The sequence below is a fragment of the Ammospiza nelsoni genome, chromosome 5 (genome assembly GCF_027579445.1).
Source record: "Ammospiza nelsoni isolate bAmmNel1 chromosome 5, bAmmNel1.pri, whole genome shotgun sequence".
Classification (NCBI taxonomy): Eukaryota; Metazoa; Chordata; class Aves; order Passeriformes; family Passerellidae; genus Ammospiza; species Ammospiza nelsoni.
The window spans coordinates 8,709,966-8,732,534 of record NC_080637.1 but is presented as its reverse complement, the minus strand read 5'-3'; the positions used below and the strand labels follow the sequence as shown (position 1 = coordinate 8,732,534).

The 22,569-nt window shown below is 42.7% G+C and overlaps 1 protein-coding gene across 1 annotated transcript in view; it reads right to left on the bottom strand.

Annotated features, from left to right (window-relative positions):
• Window positions 1-21,271, bottom strand: part of SEMA3D (semaphorin 3D) — a 145,446-nt gene extending 124,175 nt beyond the window's left edge. Inside the window, exon 1 of the mRNA XM_059471939.1 lies at window positions 21,089-21,271. The gene's annotated coding sequence lies outside the window, so the exon portion shown is untranslated. The remainder of the gene's footprint in view (window positions 1-21,088) is intronic.
• Window positions 21,272-22,569: the final 1,298 nt, after the last annotated feature.

Sequence of the window (22,569 nt, the reverse complement as noted above, 5' to 3'; positions counted from 1 at the left end):
TTTAGGCAAATCTGGACATTTGTTCACTCATCTGAAGTGAAAAAAAGCGACACATCTATCACGTTGCATTTTTCCTCTGCAGAAGCCAAAACTAGGGCCCTCCAGGGAACGAGAAGTTTAATTATAAACTATCACTGTACAATAACATGAATTCTTGGACATATCTCTGGGAACACATTCAATACAATCAGCCAATAGAACATGCTATGTATTTTTTCTTTCCTTTTTTTTTTTAATGAAAGATCATGGCTCTTTTTTTTGGTGTAAAAGGAAGAAGTCAGCAAAATAGTGATCAATTAGAAACCTGCAAAGTTTGTTGCAAAATAATGTCCATAATAGTTAGTGATTCTTCAGAATTACAAGAATAGAAAAACAAAAGCAGTGTCACTAACTAGCAATCTATTTGTTGTTTAAATGATGCCTAAATTTGTGCTGTGTAATACTGAGAAAACATGAGTCACAATGCAAAACCATATTGTAGTTTCCAGTTTCTATAGAGCTTTTTATAATTTTTATATCAATTGTGAAAGCAGAAGTGTCTGAATAAAAAACAGAATTTCCCCCACATTACTTTTCCCCTTTTCACACTCCTCATCAAGCAAAAGTTGGAAATTTATTCCATAATCTCCTGTTAGAAATATTTCTTAATTGCACATGATGGTAGTTGTTTCATTTCTTTGCACGGAAAATTACCCTAATAGGAATTTTGTTAATAAATGGCATGTAAATTTTAAAAAAAGTTTGAAAGTAGTAGTTACAGTTGTACAACTTAACAATGACTGTTTAGCCTCATTAAAGACTATTTAGTAGGGCTGTAATTTATATTTCCGTTATGCAACAGAGAAGAAAATGAGTTATGTCAATAACACTGTCACCAAGGTCAGGCCCCATAGGAATCCCTATGAATTCCGTCTAAAATCCAGTGTGGATCTGTAAACTATGATCTTACCCACCACATCGGTGTACTGTGGAGCTTATTTTAAACAACTACACGCTGACAGCCTCACTGTTTTTACAAAGATGAACTGGATCTCCACAAAGGCACAGAGCTGTGGCATCACACCAGAGGTGTCCATCAGGTAAACTGATTCTCATGAGCAAATGAGTTGCAGAAGTAAACATGAAAGCTTTGTACTGAATCTAATTTAGATAAATAAATTCTGAAGACCCACACATGACATTAAAAATGAAGACTAATTTATCTTCTCCAAGTGAGATGCCTACTTAGATCATATATATATAAATGGTATGAATGGTATGAGTACTATTACCCATGGTAATAATATTGACCATGTTCAGTATCTTTGAAGGTTTTCAAGCCTCTTAAGATCATGCAATTTCTAAACATGATAAAATGAAAATGCAATAATTTTGCATCAGTAATGATGTTCAATACTTTACAAAGCTTACAGTTACAAACAGCAATTATCCAATTACTCATTCTCATTTTCCTTCTTCTTTTCCCAGGAATTAACTTTGTGAATACCTTCATACTTTTAATGAAAGCAGAAGTGATTTACAATAAATATTCATAACGAGGTCTCCACTATGGAGCCCTATCAGAGCAATGCAGAAAGGAATCAATAAGGTGTGTGTTCGTGTGTGTCCACTGATTTCACTGAAGCTGCACTAAATTAGATAGAAAAGGATCATGACCATGATGACCCTTTAATACCGGTGACATTTGTGGTCACTAGTACACAAATAGTCCACTTCTTATCTTAGTTCCAGTTGTAAATTCTTTTGACAGAACAATTAGCGAGCACATTCATTCAGATAATTTGAATCAAAGTAGAGTTTGTCTTTAGTTACTTTAGTGTAAAAATATTTGATAATATCACAAAGGCTCAGACTCACCTCCATTCAATTCAGGTACCTGAAAAATAGAAGGTGGCAGCCTGGTAACTTGAAGCTACACACATAACCAACAGAGAGGAACAGTAACCACTGGAAGTGAAACTACCAACCTGAGCTGGGCAGAACCTTCTCATTAATCTATTAAGGTTCAGATTCTATACAGCAAAAAAAAATGTAGGTCTATGCTGACACTTGTTATATATTTTAATATCCAGACCAAATAAATGCTTCCTAAGTCAATAAAAACATTACTAGAACAATTTCTTTTGTTTCTCCAGTTCCAAATCTACATGTAGTCACTTTGTTACTACATAATGCCATTTGCTGAACAATCACAAACACTTCTGACATATCTGAGCATGGTCCTCTGCTGCAGGAGGTAAAGAATCCCTCCAATAGTTGTGTAATAGGTTCTTATCCTCCTGCTACTCTGTCAGAAAATTATGTCAGTGATGTTAGTGTTCATGTCCTTCCTGTATTCTCACTAGAGAGGAAATGAACAAAAAAGTCAGTTTGCACAACAGGGATTCTATCACAAATGAATTGAGAAGATCACATGGCGAAGAACTGAGAAGCTGCAAAAATTAGAGCTGGAATGAATGTGATGGAAAACAAAGTGATCCTGCCTCTTACAGTAAAACTGTGAAGCAGAGAAAAAATAAAGACAATGTTTAGCTCAGCTCATCTAAAAATAACAAGACAATATTTCTCCTTCCTTGGTGTCTTTCTTCATCAGTGCCCACCCTCTGCAGGAATAACTCAGGAGTCCTGAGGAACACAAGCTTTCTGATTTGCATGATTGCATGATCCAAAAGTACAGCCCAGTGCATATACACCAGAGAGTGTGAAGGGATGGAATTGCAGACACTGATCTTCTGGGATGCTAATAATAAAAGCACTTGTAAATTATAAATTATATCTGATTGTTTCCAATGGAGGGGAGAATGGCTGCAAATCACTGAAACATGATAGATCTACAAGTCTAGTGATTTATTATTATTACTGTTGAAAATATTAACAGTTTTATTCCATTATCTATATAGATATACCCTCTGTGCTCAAGTAGTTAAAAGAGGCTTGATTAGTCCTGTATATTATTGAGGGTTCCACCCCTGCCTGCTCTTGTCTTCCAAAGCATCCAAGTGTTCTAAGCAGTGCTTGTCAAAGAATCAGACTAGAGAACAGAACGTGTTAGGTACCAGAAGTCTTCTGAAAAGTGGCAGAATATTGCTGTCCTGGATATACAGGAAATGGGATGGGGATCATGCCCCACTCCTAAATTAAAAAAAGAAGGTAAAAAAAAGAAAAATCTCACTTTTTCTTTCTCCCAACCTTTTTAATTTACAAAATTTGTAATTCTGTTCTTTTTATATACATACATTTGCAAATGTAACTGACATGAACTGATTCAAGGAACTGAAAACACATCACTACTGTTTTTTTTAAAGCTCATATTAGTCAAACCATCCGACTAGCTTGTGATACTGCTTCTGTCACTGTGGTTTGGGTAAAGAGCAGAGCAGCTTTCTCCTGGAAGGTCCCAGGACATTTCACTTAATCTTCTGCCTCCCACCCTGGGTCTCACTCACATATTTCAGTTTATCTCCCTGTGTGGCCATACTGCGAGAATTCTCAAGCTAAACCCACAGGAAAGAAACAGAGAAGAACAGGAACCATGCAAGAGCCTGCCTGGACAGATTGAATAATGCTCCCAATTTGTTAAGATGACTGAACTTCCCCAGTGTTATTGTTTTATCATTCCTTTGAAATCATAACTTAATACTTTTATTCTCTGTGAACTAGTACACTAAACACAGTTACTTAATGGTGAAGTATTAGAAAAACATTATTGTAAACATATAATAATAATGTAAATGTACTGACATGTGCTTATGATTATTGTTATAAATACCTTTTGGGAAAGCCATATCAAATTTATAAAACCAGGCTTTAACCATGGCCCAAAATTCAGAGTTCTGTTAAACACATTCAGCCTGAATCTTTCTGAGTCTCCGTGTGAAGAAAGGATAGGCTTTCAAAACAGACTGAGCCTGGCCATAACACAACAGGATCAGAGACATACTTCTCCGCAAGGAAAAGCACTTCAAACACCAGGGTGCCAGTCTGTCAGCACTTATCACTCAGTGGGTTATTCTATCTTTCCAGCAGATTCTCCTTCCAAACTTATACTTCATCACAGTCCTGACCTTGCTGCATGCGGCCCCTCAGCAGAGTTCAAGTCTGCCCCGTGCAAGACAGGGAAAGTTTATTCACCACTTCTCATTATCATCTCAGGGACTTGTTCATTGTAAGCCAAAATTATTTACTCTGCTGCTTCGGGGGCGTTCATGGCGAAGGAAGAGACGAAGAAAAGTCTAACCAAGAAAACTTTATCCTGCAAAGAAAATGAGCAAAAACCTTCCCTTTCAGAAGTAAATGACTGCTTCTGCTCTTGTTTGGTGAGCAACTTTCCATCCAAAAATGGGATGGAAACTGAGGTAGCCAGACCATTTTGTGCTCCAGCTAATACAGTATTTCAGATCAAGAAAAACAGGCAAGGCTGCATCACTCTGGCCTGCCTCATATGGACTCTTTTTTTTTTTTCCTTTGAAACATTCCATTTGCTTTTCAAGCCAAGACAAGAAAAGAAACATTTTTAACCTTAAGGGTCTGACATAAGCCTACAAAATTAAATAGCCAGGACTAAAGTGAGGCAGGTTTTACAGTTCTTAAGAGGCTATCCTTTGTTCCTTCCTTAACAGTACATTATAGCCAGGGAAAACTTTCCAAGCTGAAAGCAAACAGGCAAGAGCAGATTCAACTGCCTTTATTTGAACTGAAATCTGTGCAGGTCAGGACCACATGGCACTAAATACTCTACAAATAAAGAGCAAGTATCAATACCTTCCCTGATGAGCTTACATCTAGGAAGATAAAACAAACAGAAGAGGAGTAGAGGAAAAGTCTGTCCAATTACAGGAATATGGTACAATCACCCCTAGAGCTGCTCGGACTTGAGCTTTCCAGACCCCAAGTCTAAGTTTGAAGCAATAAATAAAATGGGCCAGACACTATTTGCAGACTCTGAGACAAAGCAGCCTGGCACAGCCTCTGTCTATACAGCTAAGCACTCATCCCTTCAAAACCAAGTGGGCTCATCCTTATTGTCTCCTGGGAGCCCTGCATCCCCCAGCTCACAGCCAGGCAGTTTGGAAATGTGCAAGCTGACAAGAGCAAAAACCAGTCCAGTGAGCACACTGACAGACACCACAGGCCAGAGCAGGCCAGCACAGTCTCCTGACCTTGTTTAACTTGCAAATACAGATGTAACTCATCTGCCTCCCCTGTGATCGCCTTCAGAGTCCCTGTACTCACAAGGGAAATGTGCCACTAAAGCCATCAGCCAGTGACACAGCCGGAAAAACATCCCATCGAGTTTTGGCACCTAGAAAATACTGCCTTTCATTGTGCAATTCCTGTGGAAAATACAAGACGTGGCAAAACCTTGCAAAATACTCCAACAGTGTGAATACACATCAGAATGAGGTTAACACAGCCATCAGGTAGGAATAAAAAAAGGAAGAAGGTTCTAGGTTTTATTAGTGTGTGGACAGATAAATTACAGGTGAACTCTTTGAAAATGTAACTTTTTTTTTTTTTAAAGGCAGTGCTAGGCTAAAATATCAGCTGGTTTTTAATGATCACTGAAGGCATTTTCAGAAAAGCTTTGACAAAACTGGAAAGAACCAGCAGAGAGCTGATACCCACTACAGTGCACACAAGTGTCATCCCACAAGGTGCTGCTGGCTTTAGAGCAGAACTTCACTGACTTCCTCACAGCTGTGCTTAGCTCACCTCCCACGAGATACCAGCCTCAAAGAGAGGGGATAAAAGCCCTGCAGACAGGACTGTGACAGGGGGACACTGCTGATCTCCAGTGCTTTTGTCACAGCCCTCATGCCACACGTCACCACCTCTTCCTTTGCCAGAGAACCCATTCATGGACACTGTCTCAGCTTTATAATATATATAAGCCAGTCAGCACTGGCTTATATATTATAAACACCTGGCATTCAGTGCTGCTGTGCCTGCTGGAAATGGATCTGCAGGACTGAGGACAGAAGGCTTATGATGAAATGAGAGTGGAAATGGGAAATAACCTTTTAAGATGGCGGCTTACAGACAAAGAAAGGTGCATCATGAGTCTCCTGTTCTCTTCCACCACATGCACAGAAGAAGGGATTAATAATTGATCAGTTGAGAAACTAGCAAAATTACTGCCAGCATCTCCTGTCACATTCAGATGAGATGGCTAATTTTTTTTTTATTAATTCATGTGAAAGAAAAACTAAAACAAAAAAAGAATCAGTATAGATCTTGGAAGAAAGAATTTCAGGAAGCATTTTATGTCAAAGAAAAGCCCTTCTGCCAACCAGCTGTTGGGGTTTTTTTAACAAATTTTTAGAGTGGAGCTTCTGCAGCTTCTTTTCTTTTTTCTACTCCAGATACCTTGGGGATGTTTCTCTTCTAATTTTCAGTCCACTTATGAGCTGGGAATTCTTTTCCCAATGTGTGAGTGTGAATGATATGAATAGAAAATACACAACTTCTACTGCTACTTGCTGTTTGCCTAACTCTTCCTGAAAGCAATGGCAGAAACTTTTCCATGGGTTTATGTGGAAACCAAAGACTCAGCCTCCCTACATGTATTTATAAAGACTTCTGCAGAACAGAAGGACTTTATTTAGTATGCAGAAACTGAAATCAGGAGCCACCAGTTTGTCTGATACAGAAAGAATCGGGAATCTCACTTGCACAGTTCTTGGCGCTTGCACCTCCAGGATGCTTTAAATAGAAAAGGACTTACACAAAATGATCTATCAAATTTAAGTGGATCAACAGTTTGAAAATGCTTTCCATTCCTCTTAAAAAGCATCTGAGAATTCTTGCTACAGGTCCAGTGCTTTGCTCTCACAAGAAACATATCCTCAGTAGCCATGGACTTGTCACTTCCCTCCTTCCAAACCCCTCTCTGCAATCCCATCAAACTGATTGCAAGGAACTGTTATTTACCTCTAACTGTGCAAGAGCAAATCACTGCACCTTCATGAATGAATGGAAACAGTTCTACCTCATTTCTGACGTATACCTTTGGTCTCTAACATACTTCCTAATTTCATTCATCAGTTTCAACTCATGTTCTTTATACATAGCAAATAGTCTAGCTCTGAGTGTAGATTAACTTTAGCAGGTGATAATAATAGTTACTTTTGTTGTGTATTACACTTGATCACCTCAAAAGCTGCCTGCATCACTTAGTTGTTTTGCTTAATGTAATCTCACTTGGTGCAACATGAGCAGTTGGTGCTGTTCCCAAGAGAAGAAATTTCTGCAAAGGCTCAGGCTACCGCAGTTATTGCTGCAGCTGAAAGTTGTTCTGATTGCTTCACTTCCAAATTTTTGGTTGCTATTAAATCTTGGAAAGCCTCCAAAACAAAAATGATAAAACCCTGAACATCACAAAAGATGTGTTCTTCCACATACCTGTAGATCATCTTTGGCCCACTTCCTGATTTTAGCAATTACAGGTTCCCCCAGCTCCCTGCACACTGCCCACAGATACAAGGCTTTGTATTGTCTGTCATTTAATTCAGAAAACTACAGCAAGTTAGTGAAGGAATGCTATGGCAGACAGTAGAGCAATTCAATACTAAATCACTGTTAAGTCTCTGTACGGTTTCCTTGATCGATGTTTCACTGCTGATCTATTTTTATGCATTATTTACACTGGGACAGTGCCTGGAGGCCCCAGCCAGGCCAGGACCCCATAATGCTGCACATACTATCAAGTAGGATGCAAGGGCCTCTCCTCCTTGCAGCCTGGAGTCTAAATACATCCTGAATGAGACCAGATGGAGAAAACAGTCAGAGGGAGGAAAAAGTGAGGCAGTTCTTAGTAAGAGTGGCAGGCAGAGCTCAACAGCTACTTGGCAATATACAGGCAATGTACAGCTCCTGTCACTGTTGTTTCTTTCTGTGCTTGGTACCATGTTTTACAACCTGCAGTGACCTGTGGACAAACACTCACATACAGACTCGTCCTCTGCATCTCTGAAGCTCTGGGCACTTGAAAACATCTTTCACTGCCCGCTGAATAAGGGCACAGAGTGGGTGATGTGAAATCACAGGTTTGGAGTGACCCACAGGAGGATTATGGCTTTGAGCTGTCAAGGGAGCCCAGAAGGCAGCTGATCTCAGTGCAATTCACATAATCTGTGTGTTTATTCCCTTACACATTGCCTGAGTCCTTATGGTGTCCAGGAACACAAGTCTTAATTCAAGCCCAGGCTGTCTGGGGAGCCACCAATGGGTGCACCTCCCACCTAACTCACTAAGTCTCACTTCAGTTGAACATGGGCTTTTAAGCTCATAGTCTTGAGACCCAAATGCATTTCTTACATTAGGGAGTACTTATTTCACCTCCTGATCAGAGTCACAACTGCTTTATACACAGATAAAATCCCCACTGTGTTTAGGTCCTCTGTGCAAACCCTGAATGTCCCTCTATGTTCTTAGGACTGCTCAGCTCTGATTTCCAAAGCAATAGTGTTGGGTCTGCAAGGTCAAGCAAAAACAATAAATACAAATTCCTGCAAACACTTCCGAATTGAGCACATTTAGACATTCCCATGTGTAAGTCTGGTCCAGGACCATACTGGAAATCCACGGGCTCTCTGACACCAGGTCCCTGTCCCTGAAGTGACTGATTGCTCACACATCCCAGTGACCAGCAGCTGTGAGGGAAGTCAGAATCCAGCTCTGTGAAGGTGAGCTCCGGAGAGGCTGGACGTGGGAGATCCCAAAGCAAGAGGGACAAAGCCTGACAGCAGCCCTCTTCTTTCAGGAGTGCAAATCAAAAAGAGTAAACTACTCACAAAGTCACTGCAGGGTAATAATGAATGTGATCGAAGAGGGGGGAAGGATTCTGACATCGAGTCACACAAACAAGATAAACTAATTAAGGTCCTCTTTCTTTGAAATGAGAACTTGTGCCACTGCATGGGTCAGCAGAGACCTCAGATAGGTCATGCTGGTCTTTCTCATGAATCTGACTTTCCTAACTTTCCCTCAGATGCCTGGCATCCTACAGCTGCTTTACACAGGGGCCTCCAGTGGTGCCCATAGGAGCTCTCAAAATTATTGTAACTCTTCTCTGAGCAACTTCAATTTTCCAACTTTTTTTTTTTTAAATTCACAATGTCCATAACTGCATTTCTTCTGAGGATCAGTCCTTTTCAAGGAGACAGCAACCACCCAGAGCTAACACAGTATCTCCAACCACTTAGGCTGCAGTAAGAAAGCAAGAGCCATCAGAAGTGGGTTGCCAAAAGAGCTCAGCTCTCATTTAGTTATTAATGCCTGGATTTCCAGGTGTAGTGTTAGGTAACATGGGACACATAGGCTGTAATTAATACAACATTTTTAGTAATGCATAGCACACTAGCACTTCTTGAGATGTTGCTAGTGTGTGTAAGGACTGCTTCAAGGAAACAGGAGAAATGGCAGCTCTATCGTGTAATTAGATATTAATAAAAGCATTTCCTGAATGTTTCACAAGAAATAAAAGGAAGAAATCACAAGTTCTTTGAGGTGGTTTATATAATTGTTTTAAAAGAACATTTCAGCAAACACATTCAGTAAAGACATTTTTCCTCCTTAAAATCAAGCTGAGTTGATTTTATTTGATCTTTATATTCTTAAGATAACATTCATCTTGCCTAATTCCAACCATCTAAAATTCAGGCATTGTCTTGGCTCCCTCCAGGGAGGGTAGAGACAGGCACTGCCAAGTTAATTCATCCCCTGGCTCAGACACTGCTTTGCCCCTGGGAGCACCTCATCCCATACAGAAAACAGAAGAAGATTAGGTGACCACCTCACACTTCAGACAACTGAAATAAATCCCATCTTAATTAGCTTTTCCACTCACTGTACTTGCATTGTCACAATATCTGAACATCCATATTTTCCAAACCTGTAATTCTCACACTTTTTCTATGATAAATGGTAACTCTGACTCATTTACACATACAGCTGAGGCAGGTAGAGGCCAAGTTCTAACCCTGCAAAGGTATTTACCAAGTTAATTGTCTAAATTAGGTGTTTTTCAATCAGCTGACAAATACTCAGTGATGTAGACAAAGCAGAGGCAGTTGGGTGCCCTCAGGAATTTGCTGGGATGTAAGCAGAATTGACTTGCCTTAAGGACATATGTCATGGAATTAACCCCAGGTCTCCTGAGCTGCTGTCCTAACCTCTGGAATGTCCTTAACATCAAGCAAATCCTCTGCTGTTTTTTTGAATAAAACTTTTGAAGTATTTACAGTCATGTCTTCTTCTTTGTCAAACTCTAACAAGTTATGCACACTCAAAGCCTTTCATTCTTCCTCATAAATCAAACCTGACTCCAAGACTCCCTTCTCACCTTAACTGATCTTCCCTAAGCTATCCATAGATCTTAACTTAGCAGTAAGAGCACAGTGAGACCAAAATTCCAGGATTTCTCAGGTGTTACTGTGAACTAAACACAGGAACACCAGCACAGAGTCGGATCTTGCACTAAAATCAGTAAAAATGCAACATTCATTTCACAGTTCTGGTCTGGTATGCAGCTTCTGAGCACTCTGCATCACAGCACAGAGCACTGACACCACGTCTCTTGCACTTAGAGAAGCAAATGACCAAGATCTTAAAATTTAAATATTTGGAGCATGTCAACATGAGAGTCCAGACACAGTAAGATGTGAATTAGCAGCACACTGGCTGCTCTGCAATCACATCACACAGAAGTGTGTATTAGAAGGAAGCAACTTACTTAATTTGGAAGCAACTTACTCAATTTGAACAACAGCCTTAGGGCAGACAGGCCATGCAGAGTCAGTGTGGGGCAGATACCACTGTGCACACTGTTATTCCAGTGGAGCAGTAGCTGACTCCCACATGCAGACAACCTTTATCAGCCCAGAGCAGGCTCCAGCCCTGGGTGATACGTGCTTCTCAGAATAATCTTGGGGAGAACTGCTGGATGCTGAGCATGTCCTCTGACTTGCCCAGAACTTGCACCGGGCCTGTAATATGGGTCAATTTATAAAACAGACTCTGTTCCTTTCATCTGGAAAGACTTTTTTGGCAATTATCTCATTAAAGTGAAACAGAAAAGCCAGTTTCTGTAGAGAAAGAGATGTCAGCCCTGTATTATTCAAGCAAATGACAAGATAAAAACAGTTTCTGGTACTATACAAGTGCAGTTCCCCCCTTCTAGGATAGCTGCCTTGATCCCTAACTAATCAAAACAATCCTGTATCAACCCTGAATTATCAAAGTCTAACCATGTTCTGTTTTCAGAAACCATGAGCACAGAGTATGGGCAGCTTGTGGGAAACACAGGTAAAGTATCATCCATCTTTCAAGAAAGATAATAAGGTATTAATTCAAAGATATTGAAATAATTATAAAAGGTTTTTCAGACTTCTGATTATTAGAGGGATATTTGATCATCTCCGGTATTAACCAGACCCCCAAAGCCTTACACAGTTACCCCTAGATTGAATCGAGTAGCTTGTTTGTGGACTAGCTCTTATTATCTAAAAAGATTCAGTTTCTGGGGATATCAAGAAAACAAGATTCTGCAACATCCTTTGCATGGGACTGCCTTGTCCATCTTCTGAAACAGAAAAATTTAAATCTCCTACACCAATATGAGAAAGTTCTGCCCAATCAGCCAGCTTCAGAACAAGGAAACATGTTTGTTCTGTGTCAGGGTTTCCAACCTGTCTTGCAAACCACCAGAAGAACAAATTACTTCAGAGTTTTACACACACCAGAGAATCCCACACAGCACCATATCTGTAGGGGAATGAAGGGTAAGAGCTTAGGCAGCAAACACTGCCAAAATCTCAAATGCCTATTTTGGAACCTTCTCCCAGGCTAACAGAAAAGCAGGAGGTGGAAATGACTGCTAGACAAGAAAAGACACCCATGGGACTGAGGTCACATCTTCAACACGAGATGTCCAAAAAGAGCTCTGAGCAATTGCTGCAGCCTCTACAGCATACCTGGGTTTTCCTGCTGAGCAGTGGCACACACAGGCTAAGCCATAATATAATGTGCTATTTCCATAATATAATGTCAGGGCAGCTCAGACCAGATCCCATCAGTGAGATTTAGTAAAACAAGCTGGACAAAAGCTACTGACCTAGGAGAGAAAACTGGAAACACGGACTGAGGATCCTGAACCCGAGCACAAGGCTCAGAGAGTCTGGGCTCTTCAGAACAAACTGTCTGCTCACTGTCAATCGCTAATTTATCCATCCTCCATCAGCACCTTTTCACCTTTTCTAACTGCCTGTGCTCACACCTCCCCTCCCATGTGGCTCAAACCAGAATGAGGAGAGTCAGCACAATTTAAACAGGGTCATGCTTTCCAAGCATCAAACCAGTATTTTGCTGAGAAATGAATGAAAACAAATTGTACACTGCCTACTGCAAGGCCTTGTGAGATTCCCCCAGGGCCACCACAACAGACCACTGTAATCTCTGCTGATGCTTGCACTGAAGATAACAATGCTGCCTGTTATCAAAGCCACTGTGTCCCAGTTATTCTGGCCTTACACACTATTTATCTTATAAAGATGAGTGCAGCACTTTATAGACTGTCTAATAGTTTATCTTGGAGATGTCAAATCCCACTTTCCATTGTGTCATGTTGAATTCCTGGATGGAAAATAAAACACAACAAATCCACACACATTCCAAAATGCTTTTCTCACACCACTTCAGTGGCATTTACCTTGTTTGTAGGGAAAGGAAGGAAGCACAGAAAGGATGGAAAGTACTTTTTTTTTTTTAACACCATTTACTAGAACAGATTTTATTAGCCATAAATAACGGTGGTAACCTAAGATAAAAATAGAAGTAAAGCCTGTCTTCACTAAGAAAATGGCTATCTATATTTCATCACTGACCAACTGCAGAACAGCTGTGACTGTGATATCAGTGTTATCACAAAGGAATTTCTACCATTGTCTTGAAAACCTGGCACAAGACCCGAAATCTGTCTGAATTCTCTCCCTTTAACAGTTTAACACCCCACATGTCAGATTGCTAGAGCAGAGTACCCCTGGGGAGTGAGAGATTTTCATCTTGTCAGGGCCATTTCTGGGAATTGACACGATATAGGAAAACCATGCCTGAAGCTTTTCCAAAAGCACAAGAGAGAGTTTAACTGAGATTAAATTTCAGAGGGGAGTTTGGAAGCAGGAGCAGATTGTCCTGTGACTTGAAACCACCTGGAGAACTGCTGCCTCTAAAAGGTAAGGATGGACAATTCCTCTAAGGAAAGACCAGGTCCTTGGGCCACAGGACATGCTGGCAGTACCACAGATACAACACACTAGGGAAAAAAAAAAAAAAAAAAAAAAGGATAAACCCTACAGAATCTCACCTTGGCTTTTAAATGGAAAATAGGATAAACCCCACAGAATCTCACCTTGGCTTTTAAATGAAAGACAACAATTGCATTCTGCTTTTTTTTTTTTTTTCCTCTTGCTTTGAAAGCAGATGTTTGAATTGAGATGAACTCCCTGCACTGTTTGCTGCACACACCTTCTGCTTTTCTGTCAGGCTGTGAAAAACCAGAGAAATTGGCACTGGAGCTTTCAGTATTGTGCCTTAGTACTCATTCTTCATCCTTACACATCAATGTACAACAGCAACAAATAGAGAAAAAAACCAATCCTTCCATCATTGCATCAGTTAAGGAGCCAAAGCACAGTAACTCATCTCTCACCAAGTAGGAAGGATTTGATTTTAAGTACCATTGAGGAGATAACTGTCTGTGTTACGAGCTCCATAATGGTGCTCGTGTTGCCATTTAGGAAAGTAATGAGCTGTAGCAAAGTCACAGGAAGCAAAGGACACAGCAGCTTCAGTCTCCTGAGGACAGCACAGCAAATTATCTGTACCTAGACATGTAAAACTCTTTAGGGAAATAATAGGATTTAAAAAAAAAAACCCTCACCCACCTAAAATCCAAATAACAGACATGAATTTGTAGACAGACACCTTAAGAAAATCAGCCCATCTCCCTCTTCACATAAATTTAAATTTTATTATGTAAGTTTATTCAATCTTCAGCCTAGGCAGTTTATAATTATTTTATCTAAGGATGGAAAATCTTTCCATGTGAAAACTCCCTTAACTTCACTGGAAGCTGCACAGGTTGTTTGGATGTTATACTGGGGAAGGTATTTCTTTGCCATAAATCCAATTTTTACTTTTTTTTCAAGCTGAGGTAGCTTTATGAGATGAAATAAATCTGCTTTTTGTAGATGTCACTAGAGGACTCTAAACACCGAATCGTAACTCCAAAACAAACCTGTACACTGCAAACAGTATTACCCAGGACATTCATCTTAGAAAGATAGACAGCACAGAGGAGCACAGCTAAATGCACCTTTTTTTTTTTTTTCCTAGAAAGAGCACCTAAGAGATCCTTGGGTCTGAATAATGTTAGTATAACTTCCTTAGATGCACCCATTCTCTTACTTTTTTCCCCTCAGTTAGGTGGGGGTGACATTCCAAAAATTACATCAAGTCAGCTTGTCCTTAAAGCCTTCAAAGCTTTGAGTTCAATTTGCAAAATTAAAATAAACACCTTGGATTTCACGAGGTCTGAGAAGACCTCACTTCTGACAAGATTACAGCTTGTACAAAACATCACATCAACTGACCACAGTGATTCAGACTGTAGTTATGTAAAGCATCCTTGCCTATTAAAATAGTTTTAGGGAAAAATCAGATTAATAACAGAGATTTATTATATTACCTGACTATTCAGCCAGCCAAGTTCACCCTTACAGATCAGGATAAAACTGTCTTTTGTTGTTTTCAGCTTTTACATGCAGCCACCCCTGCCCACACCACCTGGGCCACAAGGTGCGCACACAAGAGAGTTGTGTGTGCTCGGTGCCTGTGGTGCTCAAAAACAGGCAAAGGAGCTCAAAAACAGGCTCAGAAACACCTGCAGAGCTGGGGTGGGCTCCAGGTGTGCCCAGCTCTCCCCACATACTGAAAGGAGCAGATCCACCTCTCCCACACCCTTCAGCCAGCAGCTCCGGGGTTGGCACGCTCCTCTGCGAACAGGCAGGATTGGTCTCCTCATGATTCATTCCATGGTGTAGCTCAGTACCAGGCAAGAAACACCAACACTGATAGCAAAACAATAACTGGGGCAGATCCAGAAAAAGAAGTCTCATCCCTGAAGATGGTGCAGCAGCTGCGCAAAGCCAGACTCCTTCAGCTGGGCCTGGCAAGGGAGCGCCGCAAAAATGGAACTGAGGTGGCTGAGAAAGCCCAGCTCCAGAACACCAGCAGCACCACTGCTCTGATCCACACCTGGAAACCCTGCCAGGCCACCTCAGCACCTGAGCCACTGGAATACCCTTTTACAGTTTAGTTCTTATTTTAAATACTGGCAGAAGTAAAAGACTGGCCCTTACTCATACCAGTCTGCTGTGAGAGCTCATTGCTGAGGATCCCAAAGGAGTCCCATGGAAAGGGGCTTGGAAATTGATGATCTTCAAGGTTCCTTACAACCCAAACCACTTTATGATACTATTATGTCTCACAGGCCCCTCCCAATGCTATTAAAACATAGCTAATAAATTAATAAAAGCTCCTCTGAATGAGAAAAGGCCCACTGCTTGTAACTAATGAACACAAGCGCCCAATTTGTTCCTGTGTCTTCTATGATTTCCATTGAACAAAAATGGACCTTCAGAGAGATATAACAAATGATCACTGTATTACTAGGACACAATATAGTACCAGCTTTTAAGATTTATTTATGTTCTTAATAAAGGTTTTCAAGCACCCGCTTAAAAAAAAGGAAATAACGCCTGAAATTAAGTAAAGGATTTATTTAAGGGTGATTTATATGCAGGTGGAACCTTTCTTTCACAAGGTGAGAGAATGGATATGAGAATGCTACATTCTACAAAGCTACAGATTATGACAGTACAGAGAATTTTACAGTTAGAGCTGTTCTTACTGTAAATCTTGGAGAAAAGGAACTGCACTTGCAGCAGCCTATTACTACTTGTCATTGCCCTTTATTTCCCTCTCTCAAACTGGAGCTCTCTAGGTACCCAAGAACGTTATGAGCATTTTTCCTTTATTGCACTATTCTAAACCCTTTTAGTATAAGCCTTCATAAAACCTCACATATATGCATTATAAAATTACAGGGAATAAGTTCCATATGAAAAATTCATCATATTTCTTCTTTCTATTTTTTAGCAGAGATTCTGACATTAAGCATGAGAGCAACAGACATTGTTTTAATTCTTCATTGTGGAAGGGGAAAAAAATCTACTTTTTGCTTTTGTTTAAGAAAGAATTTTTTACATACTCCCTCTTTGCAGTCTGCCCCTTGCAAAACCAAAAAAGGATTTTAGACAGACAAAAAGTAACCACAATTATATGGAGTGTGTCATTGATAAATTCCAGGGGAATACAACAGGCTAGGTAGGCACATACCATTAGATCTAGCTGTTCAAAATCTTAAAATTCTAGCCAAGATTAAGCTGGACTATTTGACCACACCAGCCCTCAAGACTGCACTTAATTTTTAAAAGGCTTGATCTCACTCTAGGCTTAGGCTTTAAGCAAGTAACTCTTTCAAGAGAGCATTTTACACAGCAGCCTATCTTTAAACATGTGCTTAAGTCTCTTGAAGTCACTAAGTACAGACAGACTGAGAACAGGCCCAAGTCTTTCATTTTGTGACAGCCTCACATTTGTATAATTTTAGTTAATCCTGGGCTTTCTGTTCCCAGTGCATTTAGGCATGAGTTATGCTGACACAAGATGAGATCAGACTTGGTGCTGCAGTGTCTTCAGGAATTTTTGGAAGAGGATGTTCCAGGAAAATTGGTAACTTCTCTTCTGTCCACCCCCTTGGAGAAAAAAAAAATAAGAAAGCAACAACACCCCAGCACGTCACTGGAGTATGTTTAGACGTTACAGAGGTTTCAGCCTCTCTTCTGCTGCATAACATCTGCTTCCTGCAAGTCTCCTGATTCTCTGACCATCTAAATTGGAAACAGTTTAATTATGGTTATTTATTTTGCTTTTAAACTGACCACATTATAAGACAAAGCTCACGCAACTCTTCTGTTTATAGTAGCACAGGAAGAAAAATATGCAAAGATGTACAAAAAAGGATAAGTGTTACTGAAAGCTGAGTAACAAACACAGTGTGAAATTCATGCAGTGCAGAATTACAGGTCTCCATGCACATATAAGCTCTAAAGCATGAATTGTCTTTAGTCACATATGTTCTGAGCTATTTAGGATTTGTCCTGAAAAATTAGGTTTGAAAATAAATGTCTACGGTGTCCTGTGCTGAGTGTGACCAGGGAAACTGTTAGGGAAACTCAGGTACCAACAGAGCTCTGAACATTAATCACATTTTCCAGTTACGTTGTGGGGAAGTGCAATGACTTAGTTAAGGCCAGTAAAATGTCCCAGCTTAAACTACCACACCCATCACACTGATAGTCAATTGAGTCAATGATTCAACCCAGATGGGAATCCAGGTTCTTCTTGGCTTACTGTTATCTCTTCTGCCCATTAGGTTATGTGACTTCCATGAGTTATTTTGCAGTTCCCGTCAAAAGAAAATAAATCCACATGATGCTAAACGCTGCCTCCCAGCTGCAATGCAAAGTGGAATTTTGGACCACAGTGCTGTTTCCTGACTCATCCTGGATCCCCTCCATGTGACGTTGGATCCATCTAAACTGAGAGCAGAATAGAAGGGCTGTGCTTTTTTTTTTTTCTTTTTGATTTTTTCTTTTTTTCTATCACCCACTGTCAGATAACATGTGCATGTTCTCGCAGTGTGTCTCCAGAACGTGGAAAAAGACCAACAATACCAGAGAGGGGCCTTTCTGAATACATAAGGATATAAAGAATAAGATAAAAGGACTAAAGATTTATACATAGGGATTATTTAAATAATGACTCACTGCCATTGCTAAGTTTATAAAATACATAAAACCCAGACAGAAATGTTGGGGCAGGGGGAAGCTGTTGAGAAGTGTGACAGAGGTGCAGGACTATAAAAAAGTTAAAAATAGCACACCCACAGAGCAAAATTTCCTTCACACCTAAGTACAGCCACTACACTTCACATCTCATGCACATGGCTGTACTGTGAGCCTCTCTGTTGCTTGTTTGCAGCTGGAGGGAATCCAGAAAGCAAGGAAAACAAACACAGGGCACGTTCCCTGCATCCATCTCATTCAGCGGCATTCAGCACACACCTTTGGCTCTTTGCAGGGGTTAAAAAGACAAAGGGCCAAGCACAGCTCCGGCAGTCCCGCAGGCTGCCCTGCCAAGAGAGCGCGGTGGGAAAGCCTGCTTAACCAGCCCCAAAGGATTCCCTCGTGGAGGAAACCTCAAAGAGCACAGAGGTGGCTCACTGGCCAATCCCAGCTCCAGGGGTTTCAGCCAAAGAAATCCTGGCATGTGCTGGGAATTCAGCTGATTCCCAGCTGATGAATCAGGCTCTCTGCATCCACAGGTGACCAGCGTGTCAGCGGCACACAGCGATGCGACATCTGAGATTACAGCTGCTGGACTTTTAACAGCAAAAAAGAATGAGAGGGAAAGCAGAGCAGGGATTAAAAAAGAATTCAGAAAGACATCATTATTTTGGCCACCCTGAGCTAACAGCAGGCTCGCAGGGTGACTCCAATGTTTATGGCTTTCTGCCAGTCAAACTGTAAAGATCCTGACTGTGTGGGACATTCACTCCTCTGCTTGTTTTGTGACATGGAAAAAAGGCTGAGCATATACATCCCTTCTGCTAGGATCAAAATAAGGACAGGTGCTGCTGGGAGCATTTCATCCTTTGCCTTTGCTTTTCAATATCTTGCTGTTTACATGGTTAGCTGCTTAATTATCACAGCTTAATCTCTGAGTAATAAAGATGCAACATCCTCAAACAATTTAAAGGACTCTTTCCCAATGAACAGCATCTATTTCCATTTAACACTCAAGCTTAATTAAAACTTTGTCCCCCCCAGGGCCTTGTTTCATTTAATTCAATTGCAAAATCCCAGCAGAATGAGCAGAATGTCCAGGCAGCAGCACAATCTGCGTAATGAACACAGCGGTATCTGCAGTAAAAACATCACCTCTCAGAAAACAAGAAAAAAACCCAAAACCTTGGAAAGCAGAGTAAAATCAGAGCAATTACAGTGTTTTGGAAGGTTGGTTGATGGCATAACCTGCAGCTGGGAAAGAAGCAGGCAGAGGCCAGTACTTGGGAATGGGGTCAAAAAGATGAATCAGTATTCTGGGGATCTGACTGTAGCCACTCACCAAGACAAAGATGAGGGCAGGAATATAACTTGAAATTATATCTTTCTCATATTATCAGTCACCTTACTCAGTACTACTGAGTGGCACTTCTCGCTTCTTGGCATTATTGTCCTGAAAGCACCTACCAGCCTTTGTAATAGAAGCCATTCTTGTATCTTCAGACGCACCAGAGACTGGTGAAGCTGCTATTTCCATTTCTGGTTAAAGCACTCAAAGGGCAGAGCCCACACACTGACTGTAGGAGACTTGGAATCACAGCACCGGTCTAGAGCACAACTCTCAGTGCTTCAGCACTGCACCTAATGGGAGCCTGTTCTGCTGCCCACACCCTGAGAATCCCTGCTGGATCAATCCAGTCCTAAGGAGAGGGAAAGCAAATTCAGTTCCTGGATCTCAGGCTAGTCTGGATGTCTAAGCCAAAATAAAGTTCAACTAAAAGTGAAGCCAAGCTGCTCAGCCTGATCAAGGCGAAAATGCTTCAATTTATGAGATATCTCAGAGCAGGACTTGTCTTGGAAATTTTAAGAAAAAGAGGTGTGGCACCTGCAGAATTTGGGTATCTCTGTTTGGCAGCAGGTTTACAATTATGGACTAAAATACCCCAATTTCTCTTTAAAAGACTATTTAGACACCCAACTTTGACAGAAGACTTTGGCCCTTACACTTTGCAGGAGATGATGTGCTTTTCTGCATGAAGCCCATAATAACCTAAATAAACTAATTAAAAGGCAAAGATGAAAAGTCACATCAATTAAACTAATGAGGACTTGAAAAACGGTAGAGAGGCGGCGTGTCATTAGCATTAAACACCTCCAAATGGTGAACAGCAAAATCAAGTCTCTTTACTTGTGCCCCAGATTTGCAAGTAAAAGAGAGAAAGTGACATGCTACAATTCTTCAAGTGCTTGCCTGCATCTTCCTGGGTCTGTCAAAGACACAGACACAGTGTGAACTGCTGCTCTCTCAGCTTCTGGTCCCATTTATCTCTATTATTCTTGGACAAGCTGCGCCAGTTCAAATCAAAGTGAAGCTCTCTTTGAGGAAACATAGGTGGCTGCTCTGCGCTCCACCAGCACAGTCACCGATTACCTAACGCGCTCAGGAATGTTTCCCTTCTACAAGCAACAGCTTTCATTTTGCAATATTTGCTGCAAAACAAGGAGCTTCCCCACCCTGGGAGTTCCCTCACTCCCAAAGTGAAGCGGAGGTGGTCCCTGTGAGCAGGGGAATGCTCTCCTTTGGGCTGTACCGGCCAGCCAGGTGCTCTGCGCTCCGGGCATGGGCGCGCTCAGCAGCCGCGCTCACGGCGATGCTGGAGGACAGTGCAGAAAGGAAAGAATTCTGCCACCGCTCCAGCAAGCAACAGTTCTGCTGAGGAGCATGGGCTGAGCATGCCCTGCTGCCTTCCCAGAGCCCGGAGCCACCGCTGCGGAGCAGGAGCAGGGGTGCCGGGCTGAGCGCACCAACTCCTCTCCCATCTCGCAGCCTCACCCGCTTCCCAAAACTAACTCCTTCTCTCCCTTCACCCCCAAGCCCACCCCGGCAGAGCCTAGCCCTTTCCTAAGCCAGCCCCATCTCCCGCTGACAGCGGGGCAGGTGGCCCGGGGACCGCCAGGTGCCGGCACCGCTCCGCTCCTGCCGGGGCAGCCCCGGGACAGAGCCGAGCGGAGCGTCCGGGACAGGCAGGGGGAGCGCAGGCACCTTCCCACACCGCCCTCCTCCCGTTCCCCGCGGCGCGGAAAGTGCCCCAGCGGCCGCGGAGCCGCGGGTCGGCCGGTACCTGCCGGGGCCGGACAGCGCCGGGGCCGGGGCCGGGGCCGGGGCCGGGGCCGGGTGTCGGAGGCGTTGCGAGCGCGGCAGCTCCTCCCCGGCGGCGGCGGCGGCAGCGGAGGGTCTCGCTCCTTCTGCGCCGAGTGTCAGACTTTCCCTCGGCCGCCCTCCCTCCATCCCGCCACCCCTTTCCACTCCCTCGCACGCACATGCACACCCCTCCAGCAAATGGGCTGCCGCCTGGGAGTGCGCCTGTGTGTCCGGGTGTCTGTCAGCCGCCGCAGGCACACCTCCCGATCGCCGCAGGTCCCGCTCCCGGCCCGCCGGACGGGGCTCCCGAGCAGCGCCGAGGTGAGCGCCCCGACACCGATCCTGGCAGCCTTGTGCCCACCCGGGGACCCCCAGCCCGTGTGCCTTCCCTGGGCCACAGCCCGCTCCGGATCACACACCTGCACAGGAGCATCCCGAGCTGTCTCTGGGATCGCCGTGCGCGGCTGCTGCTCCTCACCCACGTGGATGGAGCAGCCCCAGGTCCGCTCACGGTGTTCCCATGACACATTCCCTCCAGGACGGGACTGGCTTTGAGTAAACAAAGCCAGCTCGCCACACTCACGATAAGTGGCCCGGAGCTCAGGGCTGGTGCGCGTTTAAGAGTTTGCCCGTGTGCAAAACTGTGGCTGCCAGGGGCACATCTGCATTCGCATTTATTTGCTTTGCCCCCGGAATGTGCTACACTGGTGGTTCTCCAGCTTTCGCAGGCTGCAGACCACTTCCTAAGAGAGGATTTCTCTGCTGGACCAGCCCACTCCCACACCAAACCATTCTCTCCAGCGCATTTCCTCCTGTGGCTGCCCGAGGAAGAGCCGTGCTGCCCGCAGGCCGAGCGCCGCTGCACACATGGCACAGGCAGTGTCAGACCCTTCCAGACAACACACACTGGGCTCCTTTCAAGAGCTGCGTTTCCCTCAGTGAAGGGCTCAGATTGAAAGGCTTCAGCTGGCAGCTCAGCTGTGGAACAGACCCCGACTGTTGCTCCCGTGAAATAACCGAGGGAGCCCAGAGAAACATATTGGAGTTTCCATCGCGTAACTCACCTCAGCAGAACTTCATCCTCACCCACCATTCACACACAAGTCAGATGGGTGGTCTGGGTGTACAGGGACAGGAGCTAAATAAGAGGTTTTCAGGTTCACCAAAAGTCCACTTCACACCTTTTTTACCTACGTTTTTTAAACAGTTTGTTACTACAGTAGCAAACTGACATTGTTTTTTATAAATTCCACACATGCAAATACAGACTGTACATATCTACATGAGTTTTATATTCCAAAAAGACAAAGGGAGGAATTTGGAGATAGGTTTACTGTTGGCTTCTGCTGTTTAAGGCCTTAAGAAAAAGTGAAAGGAGATTTTATACTGAATTTCCACATTTGCATCATTATCACTGGTAAAAGTTTCCATTGCTTGAATGTCCACATGGCACTGCTTAGT